General features: G+C 43.7%; 1 protein-coding gene across 5 annotated transcripts in view; it reads left to right on the plus strand.

Annotated features, from left to right (window-relative positions):
• Positions 1-8,944: 8,944 nt before the first annotated feature.
• The window catches only part of epb41a (erythrocyte membrane protein band 4.1a), a 60,714-nt gene continuing 56,698 nt past the window's right edge, over positions 8,945-12,960 (plus strand). For all 5 annotated transcript variants that reach the window (XM_028597950.1, XM_028597954.1, XM_028597955.1 and 2 more), the window contains exon 1: positions 8,945-9,066. The gene's annotated coding sequence lies outside the window, so the exon portion shown is untranslated. The remainder of the gene's footprint in view (positions 9,067-12,960) is intronic.

The raw sequence follows: 12,960 nt of genomic DNA on the forward strand, positions 1-12,960 counted from the left end.
AAATCCGGCGGCAACGGAGCAATTCCGGAAGTGGAACGTCGTGGATATAGACTACAACGAGCTAAACCCTGAGCCACAAAACCGTCTGTGGTGGCGGTGGCGCTGTGACCAGCCTGCTAGCACAGGGAGAATGGAGTGGAAGTCCAGGGAGGTCGTTACAGAGCACACGCTCAGGTCAGCTGGAGGCCACAAACACACGCGTCAATAGAAGAGGGAGGGAGGGCACTGCTCGTTTCACACGTGGGGAAATGTGATTTACATCACACTCATACCTCTTTCACACCAATTACCAGGGTCTGACCTGTGTTCAACCCTGCTTTTGTAAATTCAAACCAAGCCAGTCAATACGGGGTTGCTCCCTGGTCATGACAAGTCCGACATGACCGGGGTCACAACCCAGAGCCATGCATACCAATGACCTCCCTCGCTCATACCGCTCTTCTCATAGGAATGAATTGAACTGCGCTGTTGTTGAAGCTGCCTGGGAAAAGCCAGTGTAAAGCACAGTGTGTTGTTTTCCATCGCGAGAGGAGCAGCTTCGGGTATCACCGAGCAATGAGCCTAACAAACAGCGGCACGTAGTGCGCCACTACTTGGTCTGTTTTTGGAAAAAAAACTACTTAATTTGTGTTTTTGGCTCCATTATAATATAAGTCTTTCTCTGGCTGATTTCTTGCCGACTCACCAACACGTTACAGCTCTCAGCTCTGTTTGGGCTATAGTGCATCATGTGACCCTGCTATACCAACTGTGGCCACTACGGCAAAATCACCCACAGTGCCCGATGCTGTTTGTCAGTGGGGCTCACAGGGCCATGTAGTGAGTTAAGGTTTTATGGTTCTGCGGAGGCTCCACGCAGAGCTCTCGCCGTAGCAGCCTACGTAAGTGGCCTGATGTTTATACTTGTGCGTCGAGCCGGCGTGTGTGTGTGTGTGTGTGGGGGGAGTGTGTAGAGCGAGATAGAGGTGAGAGAGTGACGGCGATTAGCTTCGGAGCGAGTAGCGACCCCAGAGTCATAGTGAGAGAAACAAAGTGTCTCCCCTGTGTTTTCTGACCACGGTGGGAAATCTGGAGCAGGACAAGTTAACCCTCTCCTTGATTTCTTGTAGTTACATTTTTCGAGGGGTGCACGTCAGGCTACGGCGTAGGGTCTGGCGTAGACGCAGAGGGGTCTGCGGGGGTACGCCATCGTTTCTACGCAGAAGCATAAAAAGGCCTTTAGTGGCTGGTTTAGCTCACTTGGTAGAGCAGGTGCACATATATAGATGTTTACTCCTCAATGCAGTGGCCATGGGTTCAACTGCAACCTGTGGCCCTTTGCTGCATGTCATTCCCCTTTCATATCTTCATCTGTCCTGTAAAATAAAGGCCTAAAAATAATCTTAAGAAAAAAAAAGCCTTTAGTCCTAACATAATCCTATCTATAACTTGTTAGTTTAGTTATCAACCATAGGCGTCTTTGGAAAGGTTGTTTGACAGACCAAGAGTAATTAAGTTAAAGACTTCCACTGCTACCAACACATAGGATGTTCATATGTGAACCCTGCAGGGTTCTTCTCAGGCTCACTTCTTTTTCGGAATTTATGGTGTGTCCCAAACATTTGCTGGCTTGGCTCTGCATGGCAGGGGTTAGCATTTCCATTTCAACCAGGGTAGACCTCATTTTTGAGTGTACAAAACGACAGATAAAAAAAAGTCATCAAATTCCCATCATGATGTCATCATATTTTGAAGGGAGTGGAGAGTGGAGAAGCTGTGAGTAATGTAGGCTACTCTGATGGGAGTCTAGACTCTGGTGGTGCTGGTGACGGATGAAGAGGAGGCTGAGATCTGATTGGATGAGAGGAGGAGCTCAGACGGGAGCGCTGGAGATGAATGGGGAGGAGGAGGGTCTCGACCTTTCATGCTGAAATGAGAGCTGACAGCAATGGGAGGAGAACATTTAAATATTGACAGCAATGATGTGACTAGCTGATAGAGATTGTGGCTAAATCTGGTTGGTTTGACTAAAAGAGTAAACGGCCCTAATCAGCTGATGAGGGGAAGCAGGAGGAGGGAGAGAGAGAGAGAGAGAGAGAGAGAGAGAGAATGAGAGAGAATGAGAATGAGTGAGTAGTAACACAAGTGGCACAGTGGCTCAGTGGTTAGCACTGCTGCCTCACAGCTCGTAGGCACTGCAGAGTTTGATCCCTGGTCCGATCAGGGCATTTCTGTGTGGAGAGGGCATGTTACCCCCATGTTTGAGTGGATTTCCTCCCACCATAAAGACATGCATGCTGTGTAACTAGGGCTACAGTTGAAAATTAGTCGTCAGGCTAACACTGGCGCATTTACAGAAATGTTGATTTATGTGCATTGTCCTGATAAAATAAAGATCTCTCCAGAGCATGCGGCCAGCATCATGGTCCGTAACACTGAAGTAAAGCACACACATCTCTCAGGTAATAGAGCTTAAAATAAAACAGACATCTTAATGTACAAACAGGGACACAGGAGAGTAACCAAACTTCTAACCACTGAGAACAGCACTGAGAGCTGAACACAGACTTTTACAAACGTCTCCAGCACAGACATGACTTGTGTCTCGCAGCATGAGAGGGAGGAATTGGATCATCATGGGATGGCCACGGTCTGCGGGTCATCACCGCTGCCCGCTTGGAGGCGGGTCCACCCAGTTTTAGACCCACACAACAGGGTTACACAATATACAGACAAATTTGGTAACTTTGGAAACTTAACTTAACTGAAAGGTTAACTGAGGGTGTTGCTGTGATCTTTGCCTGGCTCCTCTACACCAGGCATCACTTATGTTTGAAATGTTGGGGGGTAGACAGCAGGGGGGGAGGGGGCTGCTTTTCTCTGTGCTCCTTCAGCGCAGCAGATGCTCTGGCTCAGCACCTGCTCTTCACACCGGGGAGACTACTAGTGATAGTGAAGGGGGGGGCTGCAAGGGCAAAAACTGGCCTTTTGTGTATTGATGGGGGAAGGAGTGTCTGTATGAATGTGTGAGGAGATATGACTGTACAGACTGCTGGTGCAGCGAGTGCGTTGCTGAGCAGACAAAGCCCTGCGAGGGGCTTAGACATGCCCATTACAACAAGCTGCTGGATGCAGACGGCTGTACCCATGGGCTGCTGGGCTCTGAGTTTCTAGTGGGGTTAATTTGTGCATGTTAATGCTAATTTTAATGTAATTATATCAAGTACGAAACCAACTAAAAACAAACAGTCTACATATAAATAAATAGGCCATAAGTAGATAGATACAAAGTTGTTTAATTAAAAATCTAAACTAGATAAATAAATGGATGAATAAGTTGTGTAATGAAAGACCTGGCTAAAAAAGGTAGGTTTTGAGTTTGCCTTTAAAAATATCAGCATTCTCTGCGACCCTCAGGTCTTCAGGCAGACGTGGAGCAGAGTAATAGAAGGATGCCTCACCGTGTGCTTTCGTTCTGACTTTTGAGACTATTAAAAGACTACTTCCAGAAGACTTGAGGGTTCATAAGATGAAAGCAAATCTGATAAATAACTACGGTCGCAACTGTTAAGAGCTTTATAAACCAATAAAAATGATCTTAAAATCAATTCTGGGGCACATGGGTAGCCAGTGCAGAGACTTTAAAATGGGTGTAATGTGGGCTCTCTTTCTGTTCTTCGTCAGAACCTGTACAGCTGAGTTTTGCAATAATTGTAATTGAGCAATATTTGTCTTAGGAAGACCAGAAAGTAAGGCATCACAATAGAATAAATAATAAATAATGGATAAATGGAGGCACTCTGGCAATGTTCTTCAGATGATAAAAGGCTGTTTTTGTTATATTTCTGTCGTGTGGCTCCAAGCTAATAAAGCCGAATAAAAAATAACCCCTATGTTTGTAACTTGTTGGCTGGGTAAAAGTGCCATCATTTGCAGTTTTGCATTCTATTTCTCTCTCTGGTTGAGCTGGAGAAAGTTCTTTGCCATCCATGACTTGATATCTAAAATACAGTTAAAAGGGCATTAATTGGCTCTGAGTTATCAGGAGACACGGCAATGTAGAGCTGTGTTTTATCAGCATAACAATGGAACTGGATTCTGTGTCTCCTGATGATGTGTCTAAGTGGCAACATGTAGATATTAAAAAGAGTTGGTCCTAAAATCGAACCTTGAGGAACACCAGCTATGGATCCCCTTCTCTCTATCGCTTCCTGTAGTCCACAATCAGCTCCTGAGTATTACTGACGATGACATGGAGGTTGTTGTCCTGGCACCAAGATCTCAGGGCTCTGACCTCCTCTCTGTAGGCCACCTTGTCATCGATCAGGCTGATGATGGTCGTGTTGTCAGTGAACTTTATGACGTGTTGGAGCTGTGTGAGGCCATGCAGTCGTTCGTTACCAGGGACTACAGGAGAGGGCTGAGCACACAGCCCTGGGGGGCGCCAGTGTTGAGAGTCAGAGTGGAGGATGTGGTGGAGACACATTTTTTAAGTACATGGACAATAGTAGTGAAACGTGGGGACAACAGACTGGAGCAGTGACAGGTTGAAAATGTCTGTGAAGTAGAGCTGTCAATCTTCCTCTATAATACCATTCAAATTTCATTTGTTATGTGTGAAGACCTCACAATGCCTTGTGTTTCTCACTCCCGCTAACATATTGTTCATCAGACGTTCGTTTTCACATGCGGGTAGGCCAAGGTAAGAAGAGGGACATTAGCTAACGTTAGCCAACATATTTATAAAAAAAATCACATTCAAATAGTAATTTCAGCATTCGAATAGTATTGATTTTTTTACTATTTTAATTATATTCGACTTTCGGAATTCGTTCCAACAGCCCTATTGTGCAGACATCTGCCAGTGGGTCTGCACACACCTTGAGCGCTAGGCCAGGGATGCCATCAGGTCCAGGTGCCTTGTGTGGGTTTATCCTTTTGAAAGATCTGCACACATCCACCCTGGATATGATTAGTGGGCAGCGGTCCTGGGCCTTTTGTACTTTCTCAGCTGCGGAGTTGATCTCAAAGCGTGCATAGAAGTTGTTCAGTTCATCTGGGAGAGATGCAGACATTACCTCAGCACTGCTGATTTTCCTTTTGTATTCTGTGATGGTTCTTAGTTCAGCCCACATGTTTCTGGTGTTGAAGATTTAAGTCCAAACTTGAAGGTCCGTGTTTTATGTTGGGCACAGACTTTACTGTTAGCCCAGGGATTCTAATTTGGGAAGGTCCGCACAGTAATCCTTGGTACAGTGTCATTGATTCATTTGCCGATGTATCCAAAACCCGCTTCCGTGTATGCGTCCATGGTGTTGTCCCTAAACACAGACCACTGTGTCATGCTGAAGCAGTGTCGTAGAGCTGAGTCTGATAGGTCGAACCTGTGCTGAATGGTTTGTGCCACCGGTGGGTCACGTTTGAGTTCCTGCCTAGGAAGGCAAAAGCAGAAATGAGACGTGATCTGATTTGCCGACGGGAGGGCAGGGGAGGGCCTTGTATCCGTGTAAACATGGTGGAGCGTATCACCTCCACGCGTAGCACAACTGATGTGTTGGTAATATCTAGCCAAGACATTCCAGAAGTTGGCGCTGTTAAAAATCTCCGGCCCCAATAAAAGCAGCCCCCTGCCCTGTCATAACTTCATACAGCTCATCCAGGGCTCGGCTGGTGTCAGGTAATCCCAGCCATGAAAATTCCCCTTTGTTTGATGGTCATGGTGAAAAAGGGCTGTCAACCAACAATCTAATGTGCAGAAGTAGTTCTCTATCATACCGTATGATAGTGCTCGTTTTGGCTTTGCACATGTTGTGAAAAAATAAAAATAATAAAATATACAAAAAAAAAATACAAAATAAGTAAAAGATAGAACCAAAAAAGAGTGAAGTTGCGGAGATGAGACACAGCTGCCGTCCACATCCATCTCACTCTCACAGAGACAGTGAAACATGAGCGTAATTCCCAAAACATTGAACTATTCCTTTAAGAACCTGGGTAATTTCGTCCTCTACACAGTATCCTGTAGCAACAACCTCTTCCTAAAAGATTGCATTCTTGTTAATCATCAAAGGTTTTAAGTGTTGCCAGATCTGATCAGAATGTAGGCCTACTACAGTCTGTTATGTAACAAATAGCGCCCAAACACGAGTGGGATTGTACCTCGCAGTGGAATCATAACAGCTAAAGACTGAACTGGGACCTGAATTCACATTTAAATGAATTAATTCAAATGACTTCCGCCTACACGCTCTCCTCTCTCACTGATGCTGAGTGAAAATGGATGCATTGATTTTTATGGCACAGGGATCCTTGGTTACTGATGGTGGGGCTCTGCCATCAACAGCAGCTCTGAGTTGGGATTGAAGCAGGCTGCTCCCTGCACTGCTCCCATTGGCTGCTTCCACAAATACACTTGCCTCCTGTGCAAATGAAGGGAAACCAAAGGGTGTGTAACAGGGTGAGTATGCCCCATGCGCTGTCTTACAGGCTGGATGTTGCATCCATCAGCTTGGCTATTTCGTTCCTTTTAGAGCTGTTGCACCCATCCCAGGGTTTTGGTATTAGAAAATATGTAAAGTATGCATGGGCTCAGAGACAGGCACTAATACTCAAATCTTGTGCACATTCAAGTGGGAAACGTTGGAAACCTTTTCAGCGTATAGCCTACATATTGCTGGAGTACATTTTTATCACAAGAAATGGACCATCTATTGTTTAATATATCCATGCACATAAGTATTTACAAAAATCCTAAGCGACCTCTGTGTGCAGCTGTGGGAGTTGGGTTCAGTCAAGCATATCTTCCAGCAGGCTTTAAATTAATACCTCCACCTACCAACCACCTGTGTGTTTCTGAGCGTACGGATATAGCCTACTGACCTTACACCCAAACTTTTCTTCACAAGTGGATATCCTACAGATCAGGAGCATCGTCTCTCTGCCAACTCAAATTGTAAGTTAGCCTACAACACTGAGAATGTTACCACCGGCAAAATACCTCTGCTAATTATATCCATGCTTTAACATTACTTTATAAGATGCTTCACAACACACTATCCTACATGCAAATTATGAAAATAAACGTACACAAACATGGGAGATAAATGCCAAGGCTCTCGAGCTCTCCGGCACAGTTTACAGGTTGTTTTGCTGCTGGCGGTTGTGCACGTGTCTCTGGCTCTTCCCCCGCAGGCTGAGCCAGGATCCCTGCTTCCCCCGGCCCGGGTCACATCGACCTCATACTACCTGGATGTGTGACGGCTACACCAAGAAAAAAAATAAGCGGCACGCCTAATCTCTAGATGAGCGTGTTACAGCTTGAGTTTTATGAAAAATAAATAAAAAACACACAACTTCACGAGGCCCTTTACCTATGCCATATGAGAAAGCCGCCTGCTACTGTGTATCAGCACCATGTACTTAAATGTACTTAACGTCTGTTCAAGTTGGAGCTTTCAACTCCAATATAATGCTGGATAGTTTAATGAATAATAATCATATTTTAATTGTGATATTTTGTAAATAAAATCTGAATTTGCAACACAAATGTAATATTTCTGTGTTGGGTAAATGTAGTAATAAACGGGAATGGCAAAGATTGCTAAAATCTCGTATTTTATCTGTTTTTATATTTTTTTTATGTTTTTAACTGCTCTTTAATGTTTAATTTCTTATACTGCACTGTAACTTCTATTCTTGTATTTTATCTGTTTTTAATTGTTTTTAATTGCTCTTTAATGTTTTATGTAAAGCACTTTGAATTGCCCTGTTGCTGAAATGTGCTATACAAATAAAGCTGGCTCGCCTTGCCTTGCCTAAAAGTCATTTTTGATGCTTTCATATGTCAACACTTGGATTAACGTTAGCTTGGAGAGCTAATCTACCTGTTGGGCCACAGACTAAAGAAAATCACACCACCCAAACTAACAGTCAGTCCAAACGTCGGTGACATGTTGCTATTCCTAACGCTAGATTTGGTTTATCAAAGACGCTAGCAAAGCAACACGAGACAGAAAATAAGACAGCAGAGACCATAGATAGGTTGGACCTCCGGGTTTAACTGAATTTAATATCACAAGAGGTAGACTCGCACTGCCAGACCTTCCTCCACAGCGCTGCAAAGGAGGGTCTGGCTAGTCCACACGGCATTCCTGGATGGGAGAAAAACGTGCTCGGCTTTATTGGCATTTCTTTAAACCAATCATAATCGTTTTGGGGACGGCGCTAAGCACCGGACGGAGCCATGGTGCCTCTGCTAAATAGCCTCAGGAAGGAACTTGTTTTGGTGGAACGTGTGTACGTTCAAAAGTAGTTTTAGTCGTGCAACAGAAAACTCAGATTGGACAGACAGTCTAGCTAGCTGTCTGGATTTACCCTGCAGAGATCTGAGGAGCAGTTAACCATAGTCCTCATAAGTCCACCGGAGGTTAGAACGCCAACACAAAGAAAGCCTATAGGCAACGGATATCCGGCCTAAATGAGTGAAATCTGGTGGGATTTCCGTCGGCAACAAAGAATACACAAGAGGTAACTGTTATGACCTCGTCTTTTGGGTCTTTTTGTTACAAAGTGATGCACGTTTGTCTCTGAAGTAAAGGCTGGACTACAATAGAGCTGTTTGGAGCAATTTGTGAACAGTGTTGTCTGTTGGAGATGGTAAGTCCCTTTGGGTTTCTTTGGGCTTTTTCACTTTTTAACATGCACAAAAAAGATTTATAACACAATAAAGGTAAGGGGGAAAAGCCCCAAAGCATAATATGAGCACTTTAAACCAAGAGTTTGACAACAAAAAAAAAATAAAAAGTTGAACTCAAGGTTCAATTAGGCTACTATATCCACTGAGAAAAACTATACTGTGCAGCTTCAGCGGCTGAGCACAGCTAGGGAGGGATCATGCATTATTGCGCCTCTCCTGGCTGTCTGTCAGACAACACTGAGGGCACAGAAACCCAGAGCGCGCCGTCTGCTCGGCTGGTACCTCCACACATTGTTAAAGCCGCTGGGAACCGCTCGTGAATCCCCGCTCTGTTCGTCTGAAGCCGGACGGGACCAGTGACCGCGGAGCATCTTTTTTCTCCTGAACACAGGGTGAGTGTCCGCGGCCAGCACGCTGGCAGCTGCTCACGCTCCATTTGTTGACATTTTCACATTCAGCGCCATTTGCAGACAGGTACACCTACCGCCACTGTTATTGTTCCACTCTTCACGCGCACTGCTTTCATTCCCGTCCGCCACCCCGGGATAAAGTGTTGTAAATGCATCTTACATCTACAGCGATGGTTTTCATATTTTTTCTTACGGAATGAATGTATTGAAAGAATAAATTGTAGCTAACGTTGTAAATGGTTTGGTAGGCTATATCAGAAATCATAAGGTGTACAGCGGCTGTCTCCATGTTGTCCAGCAGCGATGGAGGGGGGGCAGTCGCACGGTCGGAGCCTGACGGAGACGGTTGGCTGTGGACATGTCGCTCGGCCATGCTTTGATTCTTATTATATTGCGATATATATAGGCTACTAGATGTCACGATACCAACAATCCACTCGGAACCATAACACCAAAAGCACAAGATAGAGCCTACTCGATATTAAAGTCGTGCAAAAAAAAAAAATAAGAACAATAACAGGCTACTTAAACGTGAATTCCTTTATTTAAACATTTGAACATTATTAAAAAAAAACAACAATAGTGGCAACTCTGGATGGTATGTTAGTAGAAATGTAGTCATCCATACCAATACCAGGGACATTTTCATGATTCTTGATACCACGGTAAAAAACAAAATCAAAACAATAAATCCCATGTCCTCCTTTTATAACTCTATAACTATTTTAGGATAACAAGGATAACACTTGGGGGGGGGGGGGTGCTCTGGTTTATTGGCATTTCTTTAAACCAATCACAATCGTCTTGGACGGAGCAATGGCGCCTCTGCAAAATAACCTCTGGAAGGAACTTGTTTTGGTGGAACGTGTGTACGTTCGAAGTAGTTTTAGTCGTGTAACAGAAAACTCAGATTGGACAGATAGTCTAGCTAGCTGTCTGGATTTACCCTGCAGAGATCTGAGGAGCAGCTAACCATAGTCCTCACCAATCCACCGGAGGTTAGAACGCCAACACAAAGAAAGAGGAAGGTGACGGACATCCGGCCTAAATGAGTGAAATCCGGCGGAATGGAGCAATCCCGGAAGTGGAACATCGTGGATATAGACTACACCTGAGTTGACCGCGTTCCATTAAAGGTCCCATGGCATGAAAATTTCACTTTATGAGGTTTTTTAACATTAATATGAGTTCCCCCAGCCTGCCTATCGTCCCCCAGTGGCTAGAAATGGTGATAGGTGTAAACCGAGCCCTGGGTATCCTGCTCGGCCTTTGAGAAAAGGAAAGCTCAGATGGGCCGTTTCGGAATCTGCTTGTTATGAGGTCATAACAAGCAAGGTTACCTCCCCTTTCTCTGCTTTGCCCGCCCAGAGAATTTGGCCAACCCATGAGAGAGAGACATCATGGCTTTCAAACGAGAAAAGTGTTAGTCAAGGCCACACCCCCACCTTGCCCCTCCCACTCTCCTCCTCAATAGCTACAGACACAGAAATGGCACATCCTAAGGAAAGCTCATTGTGGGACTGGCTCTAGTGGCTGTAGTTCTGCACCAAGGCTGAATTTCCGGAAAGAGCCTTCAGATACAGTATTAGGGGACCACTAAGGTCTATATAAAAGAGACTTCAGATACAGTATTAGGGGACCACTAAGGTCTATATAAAAGAGCCTTCAGATACAGTATTAGGGGACCACTAAGGTCTATATAAAAGAGACTTCAGATACAGTATTAGGGGACCACTAAGGTCTATATAAAAGAGACTTCAGATACAGTATTAGGGGACCACTAAGGCCTATATAAAAGAGACTTCAGATACAATATTATGGGACCACTAAGGTCTATATAAAAGCGACTTCAGATACAGTATTAGGGGACCACTAAGGTCTATATAAAAGAGACTTCAGATACAGTATTAGGGGACCATTAAGGCCTATATAAAAGCGACTTCAGATACAGTATTAGGGGACCACTAAGGTCTATATAAAAGAGACTTCAGATACAGTATTAGGGGACCACTAAGGCCTATATAAAAGAGACTTCAGATACAGTATTAGGGGACCACTAAGGTCTATATAAAAGCATCCAAAGAGCACCATGTCATGGGACCTTTAAAACAAGTTGGATTTCACTGTGGGGTTAGTTCTAGCCCGGTTTAGCCATTGTTAGCAATACCAGTTCATAACAACAAATTACACTGTTTTTTGTGCATATAAACAGTGTAACAACATGTCCACAGACAGTCCTGTCCTCTGTTGGACAGTACCGTGTAGAACAGGAAGAATCACATCCCCCGGTACCTACAGTACTATAGAAAAACGAGTCACGTTTTCAGAACTTTGGTATCGAGTTGGCACCAAAGTAACGGTTCTTGTGACATCCTTAACATAAACGTTCTAATTTACTTTATAAACTATTAGTATTGTTATTATTACTGTAAATGCACAGTTGACTGGCAAAATAGCAGGTCTTATCTTAACATAGACCTAAACTGTATGAAACCACTGAGTTTTTTCTTCCTTCGTCCACGCAAGCAATGTTTGTGTCGCCACGCCCCCGAGTTTAGAAGCCACTGACTTAAATCTTAGATTAAGGTCTTCGTTCTATGGTCTTCTTTATCACATAAACACAGACTAATGCACATTTAAAATGTTTTTTTTCTTTTTACTTTACTGAGCTTTTTTCCGATTTTACCATCAAAGCAAAGTAATCAGCTTCTACAAGTAACTATAAGCTATCAAATTATATAAATACCTGGAGTCATTTTCTGCATTCTATTTATTTACAAAGCACTTTGTGACAAACTTCCTTGGTATCTCACATGTCTTTTAACTATCGGCCACTTTCACACTGCACCAGGTCCAGAGAGTATTTGGTACTCCAAATACTGAGTTTGGGAAAGTGGCTCTTATCGAACAATTAGACAAGCTTATCCCTTCACCAGAGATGTGCTCATAGGTTTATTGGAAATGAATCATTCAGCATGAAAAAGCATAAAAAAATGACTAATCGACTAAATCTCAGTCGACTAATCAGTTGTGATTAGTTGACTAAGAGGGTGCAAGCCCTGTCAGAGTAGCATCACAGTGATTTTGAAGCTGTTATTTTAAGGTAAAATAGTTGCTTTAAATGGCAATAAGATAATATTTTGGTATTCTCCTTATAACATGGCTGCAAGCAGCCAGTCAGAATGCAAATTGTTCCCTAAAATATCCTAACCCTAATCTTTCAGTTTATTTTTTCTTTAATCCCAGATGTGTAGACTCTGGATATTGATTGCTTCCATCACAGGACATCTGAATCCCTGAGGCCTAGTTAGAGGGGTGACACGGCACAGATGCTGTGTTAGGCCTCAGCCCTCTGTTTTTGTGTTTGAGGGCTTTTTTTCTTTTCTCGTGTCTTTCATCTAATATCCCCACCTCTGATTTCATGTGGGTCAGGCCTACTCAGTTTGTGGCTTGTTTGCAGAGCTGCTGTGTGGATCCAGCGGTGACTGATAGACATCCAGCTTCCTATGGCCTCCGCAGCAGCCTTTAATCCCACACAGGGCCCGATTAATTTTAAAGCCGCTTTTGGTCCTTAAGCTCATTTCCAGCACTCTGACTCAGGCAACCATGCAGCCAGAAATACAGATGCTTAAGTACGTTTTCACTTTTTACAAATGCATTTTATTTTTAACCTTTGAACCTTTTGAGTCCAAATCTAAGACAACATGTTTAGGTTGTCATGGAATTTGGTTATGGAGTAATGGTCCCCAGATACATAAATACTTTCGATTTTGAGTTTTCTTCTAGACAAATTTCAGCCCAACCACTTATAAGCCTTAAAGAATAGCAAAACTGTCAGTGTGCTGTCTGTTACACAGTTGGAGATGCATTCTGGGA

The sequence above is a fragment of the Perca flavescens genome, chromosome 14 (assembly GCF_004354835.1).
Source record: "Perca flavescens isolate YP-PL-M2 chromosome 14, PFLA_1.0, whole genome shotgun sequence".
In the NCBI taxonomy this organism is placed as follows: domain Eukaryota; kingdom Metazoa; phylum Chordata; class Actinopteri; order Perciformes; family Percidae; genus Perca; species Perca flavescens.